This window comes from Pimephales promelas, chromosome 5 (assembly GCF_988280905.1).
Source record: "Pimephales promelas chromosome 5, fPimPro1.hap1.1, whole genome shotgun sequence".
NCBI lineage: Eukaryota > Metazoa > Chordata > Actinopteri > Cypriniformes > Leuciscidae > Pimephales > Pimephales promelas.
Window position 1 is genome coordinate 10,603,963 of NC_142773.1, and position 10,162 is coordinate 10,614,124.

General features: G+C 42.6%; 1 long non-coding RNA gene across 2 annotated transcripts; it reads right to left on the reverse strand.

Moving 5' to 3' along the window:
* Nucleotides 1-2,288: 2,288 nt before the first annotated feature.
* Nucleotides 2,289-7,466, reverse strand: LOC148981386 (uncharacterized). 2 transcript variants are annotated; one of them, XR_016168489.1, is made up of 4 exons: nt 4,445-7,466; nt 3,795-3,868; nt 3,588-3,660; nt 2,289-3,507 (listed from the first exon to the last, which is right to left on the reverse strand). It is a non-coding gene; the product is annotated as an uncharacterized LOC148981386 (long non-coding RNA). The 2 variants fall into 2 exon arrangements; XR_016168488.1 differs by having other exon boundaries at nt 3,795-3,863; nt 4,445-7,462.
* Between the last annotated feature and the right edge of the window lie 2,696 nt (nt 7,467-10,162).

Here is a 10,162-nt window from a genome sequence, read left to right on the forward strand (position 1 = left end):
GTGGTTTTATTAAACGCGGGGAAATACGACAACTCTCGTCTCTCGTGCATCTGTTCATCCGACAACTAGTGCTATGTTTTTATCTCTGGGCAACATCTCAACTTTGTGTTACACATGTCCTGTTTCCACGTCCTGTCCTGGCTGTTTTTAAGTGATAAAAATGTCCTGGTTTTCAAAAAAACTGCTGGGAAAGATTAGCCTGGCTGCGCCCTCCTACGCACTTCCGCTCAATTTCATTTTACTTCAGTAACTAATGAAATGAACTAGAGTCTGGTTGAACCAGGCTAGGGAAAGATCAGTTCTACAGCAAAACATAGATGGGCAAACAAGGTGGATGAGGAAGAAAAACAGGATAAAGAGGATGAAAACTAAAGATATAAATAGATTTTGTTAGTTCATTTTTGTAAGTTTGTGAGAGCTATTTTTTGTTACATTTGGAGGCATTTCTTTTAGTTATTTATTATTTATATATTTATTTTTCTAATACAATAGACATTATTTCTATCATTATTTCATTCGTTTTTTTTAATCTGTCATAATAAAACATTGAGACATGAATATGATCACCCTAGTATAGTATTCTATTATTATTACTGTTTTACATTAAGCGCCATTTAATGTCAGGGAATGAATTTGCATGTTCACTCGGCTCATCGTCAGCGAAAAACGCTTGTGAACACAAAAAAACGCGTTGAAAAACGTGTGTGTGTGTGTGTGTGTTTTCATTTAAGCTATAACTGTCTTAAAATGTAAGGGATACTGGGTTGGTGGGACTGTTCCATAGACAGTAAAAGAAATGGACACAGCGACCCCATTGATTTCAACGGAGAGAGTTGAAGCTTTTTTATTTATTTATTTATTTTTATTGAATTTCAAGAATTACAATTACAGTCAGGGGTACATTGAATAAACTAAATAAAAAAACATGAAAAGACAAACAAAGCAGTGACAAACTTAGGTTAAACAAAAATGTGAAAATGTTTAGATACACATTTTGCAGCTTTCTTATTTTTCAAACCCAATATTGTTTTTAGGTATTGTTGATTTTCTGCTCTTAAAATTAAAAACAAAGGCTTGTTTCCTCCAAATTTACATTTATGGATACTAAATTTAGCTAACAGAAGAAGAAGATTAATTAGGTAGTATTCCTTACGATAAGATTGGTCATAAAGGAAAAAACCAAATAACACATTTTTGAAGCAGAGTTGAAACCTGGGGCTCGTTCTTTGTACGTTGCTTAAAACATCCGAGATCAAATGAGACATCCAAGATAATATCATCGTGCTAATCATGATCCGGCTAATTGGGTTCTTCGAACACACCTGTTGTTTGGCTGCGTCCAAAACCGCATACTCAATGAGTAGGTACTTAATTTCAATAAGTACTTACTCAACGAGCGCTAAAAGAGCAGGTACAGGGGTTGGACAAAAAAACTGAAACACCTGGTTTTACTACACAATAATTTGTTAGAATGGTGAGGGCCTCATTTTGCATCCAAATACAGCACCAATTGACAGATAGAAGTCCTTCACATTGACCAGAGGGATTATGAGCCATTCCTCTTCCAGAACAGTGTCCAGGTCACTATATGATGCTGGTGGACTCGCTCCTCCAAAACACCTCAATAATATTCAGATCTGGTGACTGTCAGACCATGGGAGATGTTCAACGTCACTTTCATCTTCATCAAACACTTCTGTCACAAGTCTTGCTGTGTGTGTTGGTGCATGATCATACTGATACACGGTTTGAGCATCAGGTGCTCATGATCCTCCAGAAGGGTTTGGTAGTCCTCGGCAGTGTTGTGTCCATCAAATACAATCAGGATTGTCATGATATTGGAGCTCAAACCATCACTGATCCACCCGTGCTTCACTCTGAAGATTGGCCGCCAGGCATATAGATGTGAAACCTCCAACATTGGCCAGTGTTTCAGTTTCATTGTCCAACCCCTGTACTTTATAGCCAAATCTCGTTGAGTATGAATGAGAACCGGACATCTGCCATGTTGACGTTATCATGTGACCTACTACGACGCGTTATCATCATATCACAAGCGCAAAAACTTAAAAAGAAATGAACAACGACACGTTTAATTCTTCTATCTATAAATATCTTGACATTGATGAAACTTATTTTGTTCATTTTGTTATTTTGCTCATTTTGTTGTGGTATTGTTGAAGAAACAGCTGGCCATTCATTTTGTGAATACATTTAAGGTTGATTTAAGTTGTTATATTTTAAACCCTAGGCCTACTAATGTGACCCACAGTGTTATTCTTATAACGATATTTTTTTTTAATTAAGAAACCCCCAAATCGTCACCTCTTGAATATATGTTGTTAATTTCTTTATTTTATACCCAAAAAGTTTCTCCTTTAAGTTTTCCTCCTTTTCTTGATAAATTTACCTCGTTTCATCCCTCAGACCTATAGCCTAACAACAACAAAACAACAACATTTTTTATGTATTATGAATAACTATTAAAGATATTTAGCCTTGTTATTGTTCCTTTTTCCTATATTATGATGTAAACAAACCAATGATCTTTATGTTTTCTGTTTTGTCATTATGACTATTATGGTATCTTTCCATGATCTTGTATGTAATACGTTTATAAGTTTAAATTATATGAGCGACAGGTGTACTAACACTTCATAACATCAGTGACTCGACAGCACAACCTAGAACAGTTTTCCTCTGCGTTTGTAATGTCTGCACAAAGGAGACGGGCAGCTGCTCGAAGATCTCTTTGGGGAGAAAACTGTTGATTTTAAACTCAAAAAATGTAACTATCACTTCTTAAAAATTAATATTACCTCAGAATGAATTGCATTGTTAGCCCACCCCAAAACTTAAAACAAAATAATAATATTAAATGCTGACCAATACTTAATTATATAACTTTTTTATATACTAAAAATATAATTTAATATAACAAGCAAAATGTAATTTGTTTTGTCATATGACAGTTATGTATGAATACATTTATATTCATAAATGCAGTGAAACATCTCAATTATCAGTCAATCGATGAATTAATGGATACATTAATTAAATAATTAAATTTTATATACTGACAACAATAATAAAAATGAATAAATGAGTAAAAGAACAAATAAAAGTAACCATCACAATAAACAAATGCATTATACAAGTCAACAACACATGAAACAAAGCTTTATTCAAACTACAAGCATGTATTTACAGGTGCTGAACACCACATACTGCCGACTCAACACAGCGGTTCCCATTCTGCAGCTTTATTCTGATGAATTCACCAGAGGGGACTGTGCCTTCTACCCAGAGCTTGTTGCTGCGCTTCACAATCTGAGGCAATAAGGGCAGGTGGAGAGATAGAGGGTCTCGTAAAGGCAGGTGGAGAGATGGAGGGACTCATAAGGGCAGGTGGAGAGTTGGAGGGTCTCATCCATGGCACCACTTCCAGGATGCACCTCTGGGCTCCTCATCCTCAGTGCTCACACCAGTCTGCAGACATTTCAGATCCTACAAAAATGCACAAACATTATACAAAAGCAGTCATTTTAACACATGTCATTTGATTTATGTATTAAAAATAACCTTACTTTATATTTGAGTAAAATCCCTAAAAAAATGCTGCCATCATCTTTCCTTGCAGGTCCTGCTCCACCACAAAAGCTATATGCAGCAAATGCACAGAAATCAAGAAACAGAAAAGTGTTGTAATTTCTCTACTTGAATTTACAATAATTCAAATAAACTACAATTTAAGATTGAATAGATTTTGTTATCCATTTCTGTAGTATACTCACCCAAAGCCTTTGATGACAGCATTCAGCATCATGAGCCTCTCTCCACCGGATAAACACACGCGTGTTCTTCTGTCCTTGTAACATACAGACAAGATTCACATTACGAGCTCAACACTGAATTTACATGCTGAGGTTGATGTGTTAACTCACTTTTAATCCAACTTAAATGTTCCTTAATATATCAACACTAATAAGGGACAAATTAAATATAACATATTTAGTTACTTTATAGATTTGTTTATTTACCGTATTTACAGCACATTTGTCTAATGTAAGTAATGTTGACAACAGTGAATTAATTATCCTTCATAATAGCACACATAACGTTACATCACTCAGATGTATTTTTCATGTTGGGATGTGCTCATCTGCAATACTTAAACAATATTTTCATGTCAGATGTAAATAGACATTTTAAATAAGCGTGTTTAAGATGTAACGTTATATGGTTATGTAAATCCATTTTAGAAACTTACGTGTAGCCTACTTACTGGCGCTCCCCTGTTTAACTAACTAATAAAACATGTGTTTACAGCAAAATCACAACTATATTATACTGTCTAAGTCCTTTAGACCTTCAACAGTTAAAACGTTTAATAGATAGTAGTTTAACACATACGATTTAAACACAAGGAACCGTGTTTACTCACATTTGAAAACCCCCTGCTTCGCTGATCTCCGCGATGTTGATAATGACGAATGCTCTCCCGTGGCCTCCTGGGATAGAAGAGTATCCATCGGATGAACACTCAAAAATCTGGGCGAAAGCAGGAGATCATCCGGGAACTTCTCGCCTACTCTTTTATGAGTACTGAGGTTTCGGACATACTACTCCTTTCAAATACTGTTTTCCCCTACTATATAGTACAAAAGTAGGAATATTCGGACGTACTATAAGTATACGTATGCCCGAATCTCGCGATAATTTGTACGTCACTCTGGTAATTCTCGCCTACTCTTTTATGGATACTAAGGATTCGGACATACTTATTCGCTCGCCTACTGCTTTTTCCCTACTATATAGTAGGGAAGTATGCGGTTTCGGACGCATAGTAGACTATAGATAAGAACTATTGAAATAAAACTCTAAGCAAATAGAGTTTTGCAAATTTGTCTTGTCTTTTATTTTAGGCTTAATTAAACTTTTTTTCTTTTCTTTTTCTGATGTTGGCAGTGCTGTGTAATATGGCACATGCAATGTCACAGGCCCTGTCAGGTGCAACCGTCAGGCTTTTCAGACCCTGAAATCTTCCCTTAGTTGGCCAAAGCTCATTGTCATTGTGTGCCCTTGTCCTAGAGCTGCATTGTAACTGGTCTGGGGTTTGGGTCAGGGAATGGGGTCATGAAACACCTGTCTCCATGCAGGATCCTGTTGTAATCACCTGTATAATGGAAAAATGCAGTTCTCAGCATAAGTGTACTGTATGTAATACCGTGAGTTTGATATTTATAATTTTCCTCACCACGTTCAAATAATGTTCATAAATGTGAATCTCTTAAAATTCTTGAGTCATGCACTGGCCATTTTGCTTTCACACTGATTTGTGATATGGAACATGTCACACACCATCTAAGAGATTTTACTCAGTCAACTGCCTTTTAAAAAAAGTGATATAATATTACTAATCTGGAATATTAAACATTGTAATAGTAATTTGGCTGCACATTTACATAAGCCCCCTTTCTGCTCACAAAATCCCTTCATTGAGGCCTTGATGGGAACATGTGTGCAATCTACAGTGTATGGCACCAATCACGTAAGTTAAGCCTGAGGGACTGTAAGTCATAATCGGCATGGTCATCCATACACACACACACACACACACACACACACTCATCATGATTGCATTATCTTCATTAAAAATTATAATATACCCTAAGTTGGCAAAAAAAATCTCCAATAGTGTAAAGGGAAGCCACTCGCAAATAATTTTAGGGCAATGCAAACATTTTGTGCTGTTGTTGAAGCCCGACATCGAATCGAACATTAATGTGCATTTCCAACTAAATAATGTATTTACGACACCCTCACGACGATCGTTTCACAAGAAAAAAAAAATAAATCTCAGAAATTAGGCTACACTGTCACTCTGCGCTAAAGGAATACTTCCTGTATCAGTCGCAATCTAATCCTGTTTACATGAAATAAGCCTGCTCACGAGCAGGTTCAAGCTGACGGACCTGTTGCTATTACAGCAAGTCCAGGATGAGCTTCGAAGAACCAAACGATCCAAGATCATGGCAAATCGCCAACAATCAAATCCAGCTAACTGAGTTAGCGACGTACGAAGAACGAGCCCCTGGGTGTGACGATCAGCAGCCGTGGTGCCCTCGAGAGCCACTAGAGGGCACCCTCTCCCCATGTTTGTTTCCCCATGGACTCTTTGTGTTTCATTATGTTCAGCTGTGTTTCATTATTGGTTATTGAGTTCCTTATTTAAGCCTGAGTTTTCCCTGTGTCCCTTGCGAAGTCTTGTTACCCTGTAAGCGTACAATTCCGAGCGTTATTCCCTGTTCTGTGTCTCCGTGTTTCCCTGGACTCTTGACCCTTGCCTGTTTCCTGGACTGTTCACGAACCTGTGCTGCCTGCCTCGACCATTGCCTGTTTAGACCACGAGTTTCTGGATTGCCCCTTTGTTTAAGTGTTTGCCAGTTTGTGTCTGCTTGTTTTAATAAAGTGCTGCACATGGATCCGACCGTCTCTGTCCGTACGTTACAGAAGACTTCGCCAAACGAGGATCCAGCAGACTTTCAGCATCTATCCGGCGTGGTCAAGACCCGAGCTTCAATGCTAGCCTCTCATAATTCTCAGCTGGCGAGACTAACTTCTCTCCTCGAGGAACTAGCAAGCTCCGTGCAGTCATGGTCTCCGCAGAGCACAAGCACTAATCAAGCCCAAGCTCCCGCTGCACCTGTTCCACCGCAACCCTGTGTGAGTACCGCATGCAGTAATTCCAGTACGCCGTTTCCCGAGAAGTTTAATGGCTCACCTGAAGCGTGTGAAGGATTTCTTCAGCAGTGCAGTTTATATATGAAACATCAGCCCCAGTTATACGCCTCGGATACCGACCGCGTTTCTTTCATCTGCTCACTGTTGACTGGAAAGACTCTGGAGTGGGCAGGCACGTTTTGGGAACCAGGTCGGATGTCGTTTCCTCCTTTCGACGTGTTTACCGCCCTGTTCAGAAAGGCTTTTGAACTCCCCGCAGAAAAGGAGGGTCTCGAGGAACTGCTCTTTTCCCTGCGCCGGGGAGGTTCGTATGCGGCGGATTTCTCTCACTCACTCCGCACGCCGCATAAGCCTCAGCTCGCTAAACTGTTTGATCCTCCCTTAAGGACCGTCAGAGGAGCTTCCAAGCATATCGTTCCTGCCAAAACCACTCATCATGTCGGACCCCTCGAGCCCGTATCCCGCACTGGCCCTGTTAAAAGTGCTGTTCCTAAGACAGCGGAGGTGTCGCGGGTCGAACCGGAGTTTGAGCGCATGCCAGCCGACTCGAGTGAGTCAAGTGCCGAGCTGAGTGAATCAAGTGAGTCAAATAGCGAGCTGAGTGAATCGAGTGCCGAGTCAAGTGAGTCAAGTGCTGAGCCGAGTGAATCAAGTGTGTCCAGTGTTGAATTTAGTCTGTCCAGTGAGTCTTCAGTTCAAGTAATTGAATCTCCTCTTCAAGTGAGCGCTGAATCTCCTCTTCAAGTGAGCGCTGCATCTCCTCTTCAAGTGAGCGCTGAATCTCCTCTTCAAGTGAGCGCTGAATCTCCTCTTCAAGTGAGCGCTGCATCTCCTCTTCAAGTGAGCGCTGCATCTCCTCTTCAAGTGAGCGCTGCATCTCCTCTTCAAGTGAGCGCTGCATCTCCTCTTCAAGTGAGCGCTGCATCTCCTCTTCAAGTGAGCGCTGAATCTCCTCTTCAAGTGAGCGCTGCATCTCCTCTTCAAGTGAGCGCTGCATCTCCTCTTCAAGTGAGCGCTGAATCTCCTCTTCAAGTGAGCGCTGAATCTCCTCTTCAAGTGAGCGCTGCATCTCCTCTTCAAGTGAGCGCTGCATCTCCTCTTCAAGTGAGCGCTGCATCTCCTCTTCAAGTGAGCGCTGCATCTCCAGTTCAAGTGAGTGAGTTGTCCAGCCCAGCGAGTGTGTCTAGCCCTGTGACGCGCCGCCGCAGGAGGAGAAGGAGGACTCGTTTGGTTCGCCAGGCCCCGGTGAGCGTGCCCAGACTCCTCGCCCTGCCGGCCCCGCCTCTGCGCCTCGCCCTGCCGGCCCCGCCTCTGCGCCTCGCTCTGCCGGCCCCGCCTCTGCACCTCGCTCTGCCGGCCCCGCCTCTGCGCCTCGCTCTGCCGGCCCCGCCTCTGCGCCTCGCTCTGCCGGCCCCGCCTCTGCGCCTCGCTCTGCCGGCCCCGCCTCTGCGCCTCGCTCTGCCTGCACCCTTCAAGCTCCGGGAGGCCTTTCCTGTACCAGTTCACCACCCTGAGGCCCCTCCCGTGAATTTCCCCAAGTATTTTTTTGGGGGGGGGCAGTAGGTACTCTGTGGGGGCCATGGAGGTGATCCTGACATGGACCTCTGAGTCCGTGAGGGCCATGGAGGCGAGGCTGTCATGGACCTCGCCTGTGTCTGCTCCGCCCTGGCCGCCATCACGTCCTGCTCCTTCCTGGTCACCCACGCTCCACGGCCCCAGGCCTCTCCATGTGCCTGGCCTCCTGCCTCTCCATGGGCCTGGCCCTCCATCCCAGCCCCCGTTGACCTCCCACCGGAGCTCTTAGGAGCGTCTGGAAGCCGCTCCTTAGAGGGGGGGTTATGTGACGATCAGCAGCCGTGGTGCCCTCGAGAGCCACTAGAGGGCACCCTCTCCCCATGTTTGTTTCCCCATGGACTCTTTGTGTTTCATTATGTTCAGCTGTGTTTCATTATTAGGGCCCAAGCCCTGAAAGGGCGAAGGCCCTATTGTTTTCCTTAGGATTATTATTATTATTAGGGCCCAAGCCCTGAAAGGGCGAAGGCCCTATTGTTTTCCTTAGGATTATTATTATTAGGGCCCAAGCCCTGAAAGGGCGAAGGCCCTATTGTTTTCCTTGGGATTATTTTTCTTTACTATTATTATTAGGGCCCAAGCCCTGAAAGGGCGAAGGCCCTATTGTTTTCCTTGCGATTATTTTTCTTCTCTATTATTATTATTATTATAATAATTATTATTTTACTACCTTTTGGGCACTTTTGGGGCCCTTAACGTGCTCGAAAACTCTTGAAACTTTGCACACGGGTCAGAACCCGCGGCCATCAGAGCCGGGCTGAAGATGGTACCCGGGCGTGGCAGGGCAGCTCGTCAGCGCCCCCTGGAACGGGGTCCGAACACTTGGTCCATAACTCAAACACGCTTGTATGTAATAATATGAAACTCGGTACACACGTTGATCTCATCGTTTCATCTATACCTCGCGCTCTTACTTTTTACCCCAGCCCAACAGGAATTTGGCTATTGAGGTTTGTTTGTAAAACGCTCGCAATGGAATGTCAAATACTCCTCCTAGAGCTTTGATCCACATTCGACGAAACTCGGTCAGCGTGAAGTCAAGACATTGAGGATGAAAGTTTGCGAGGGGATTTTTTATATCTCGAACGGTTTGTCCGTGGCGAGGAAACGAAATCATGGCGAGAAACGTGAAACAGGAAGTGTGTTATAACTTCAGCATACATTAACTGATCTTGATGAAACTTCAGCAGTGTGTTCGCTGTAAGAGGACGATCACATGGATGTGACTATTGTGAGTCAAAGTTATAGCGCCACCAACTGGCAGCAGGAAGTGTGTCACTTTCAAAATGCTTAGATATCACCCTTTTATTTTTACCCGATTTGCTTCAAACTTCATATGTATAATGTAAACATACGGCAGATGTAGACCTGTGAATGGATTCTTGATATCTTTGAAACTGTTGCCGTGGCGACGCATCAAACTTTACCCTTCTTTTAGGATGCTTTTAGGATGCTTTTGAGACCCTTAGCATGCTTCAAATTGCATGAAACTCGACAGACACATCACATTTATTAGCCAGTAGACATGTGCAAAGTTGCAGAAACGGGCGTGGTGAGGGCTCAGTAGCGCCACCTTTTGACAAAAGTGGGGTGGTTAGTTTTAACTAGAGTTACAAAAATTGGTATGTATATTGTACTCCTCGAGCCGGACAACTTTTTAATTGACACTTATTAGCTAGGACCCACAGAAACTCAGATATTTTTGTTTGAATATGGCCACTCTGAGCCTTTGGCTGGCTGGCTGGCTGGCTGTCTGTGTGTGTGTGTGTGTGTGCAGGGGGAGGGGGCTTAACCATTTCACTGCTGTGTGTATGACCTGCATAAAGAAAATACATTTCTCAAGCCT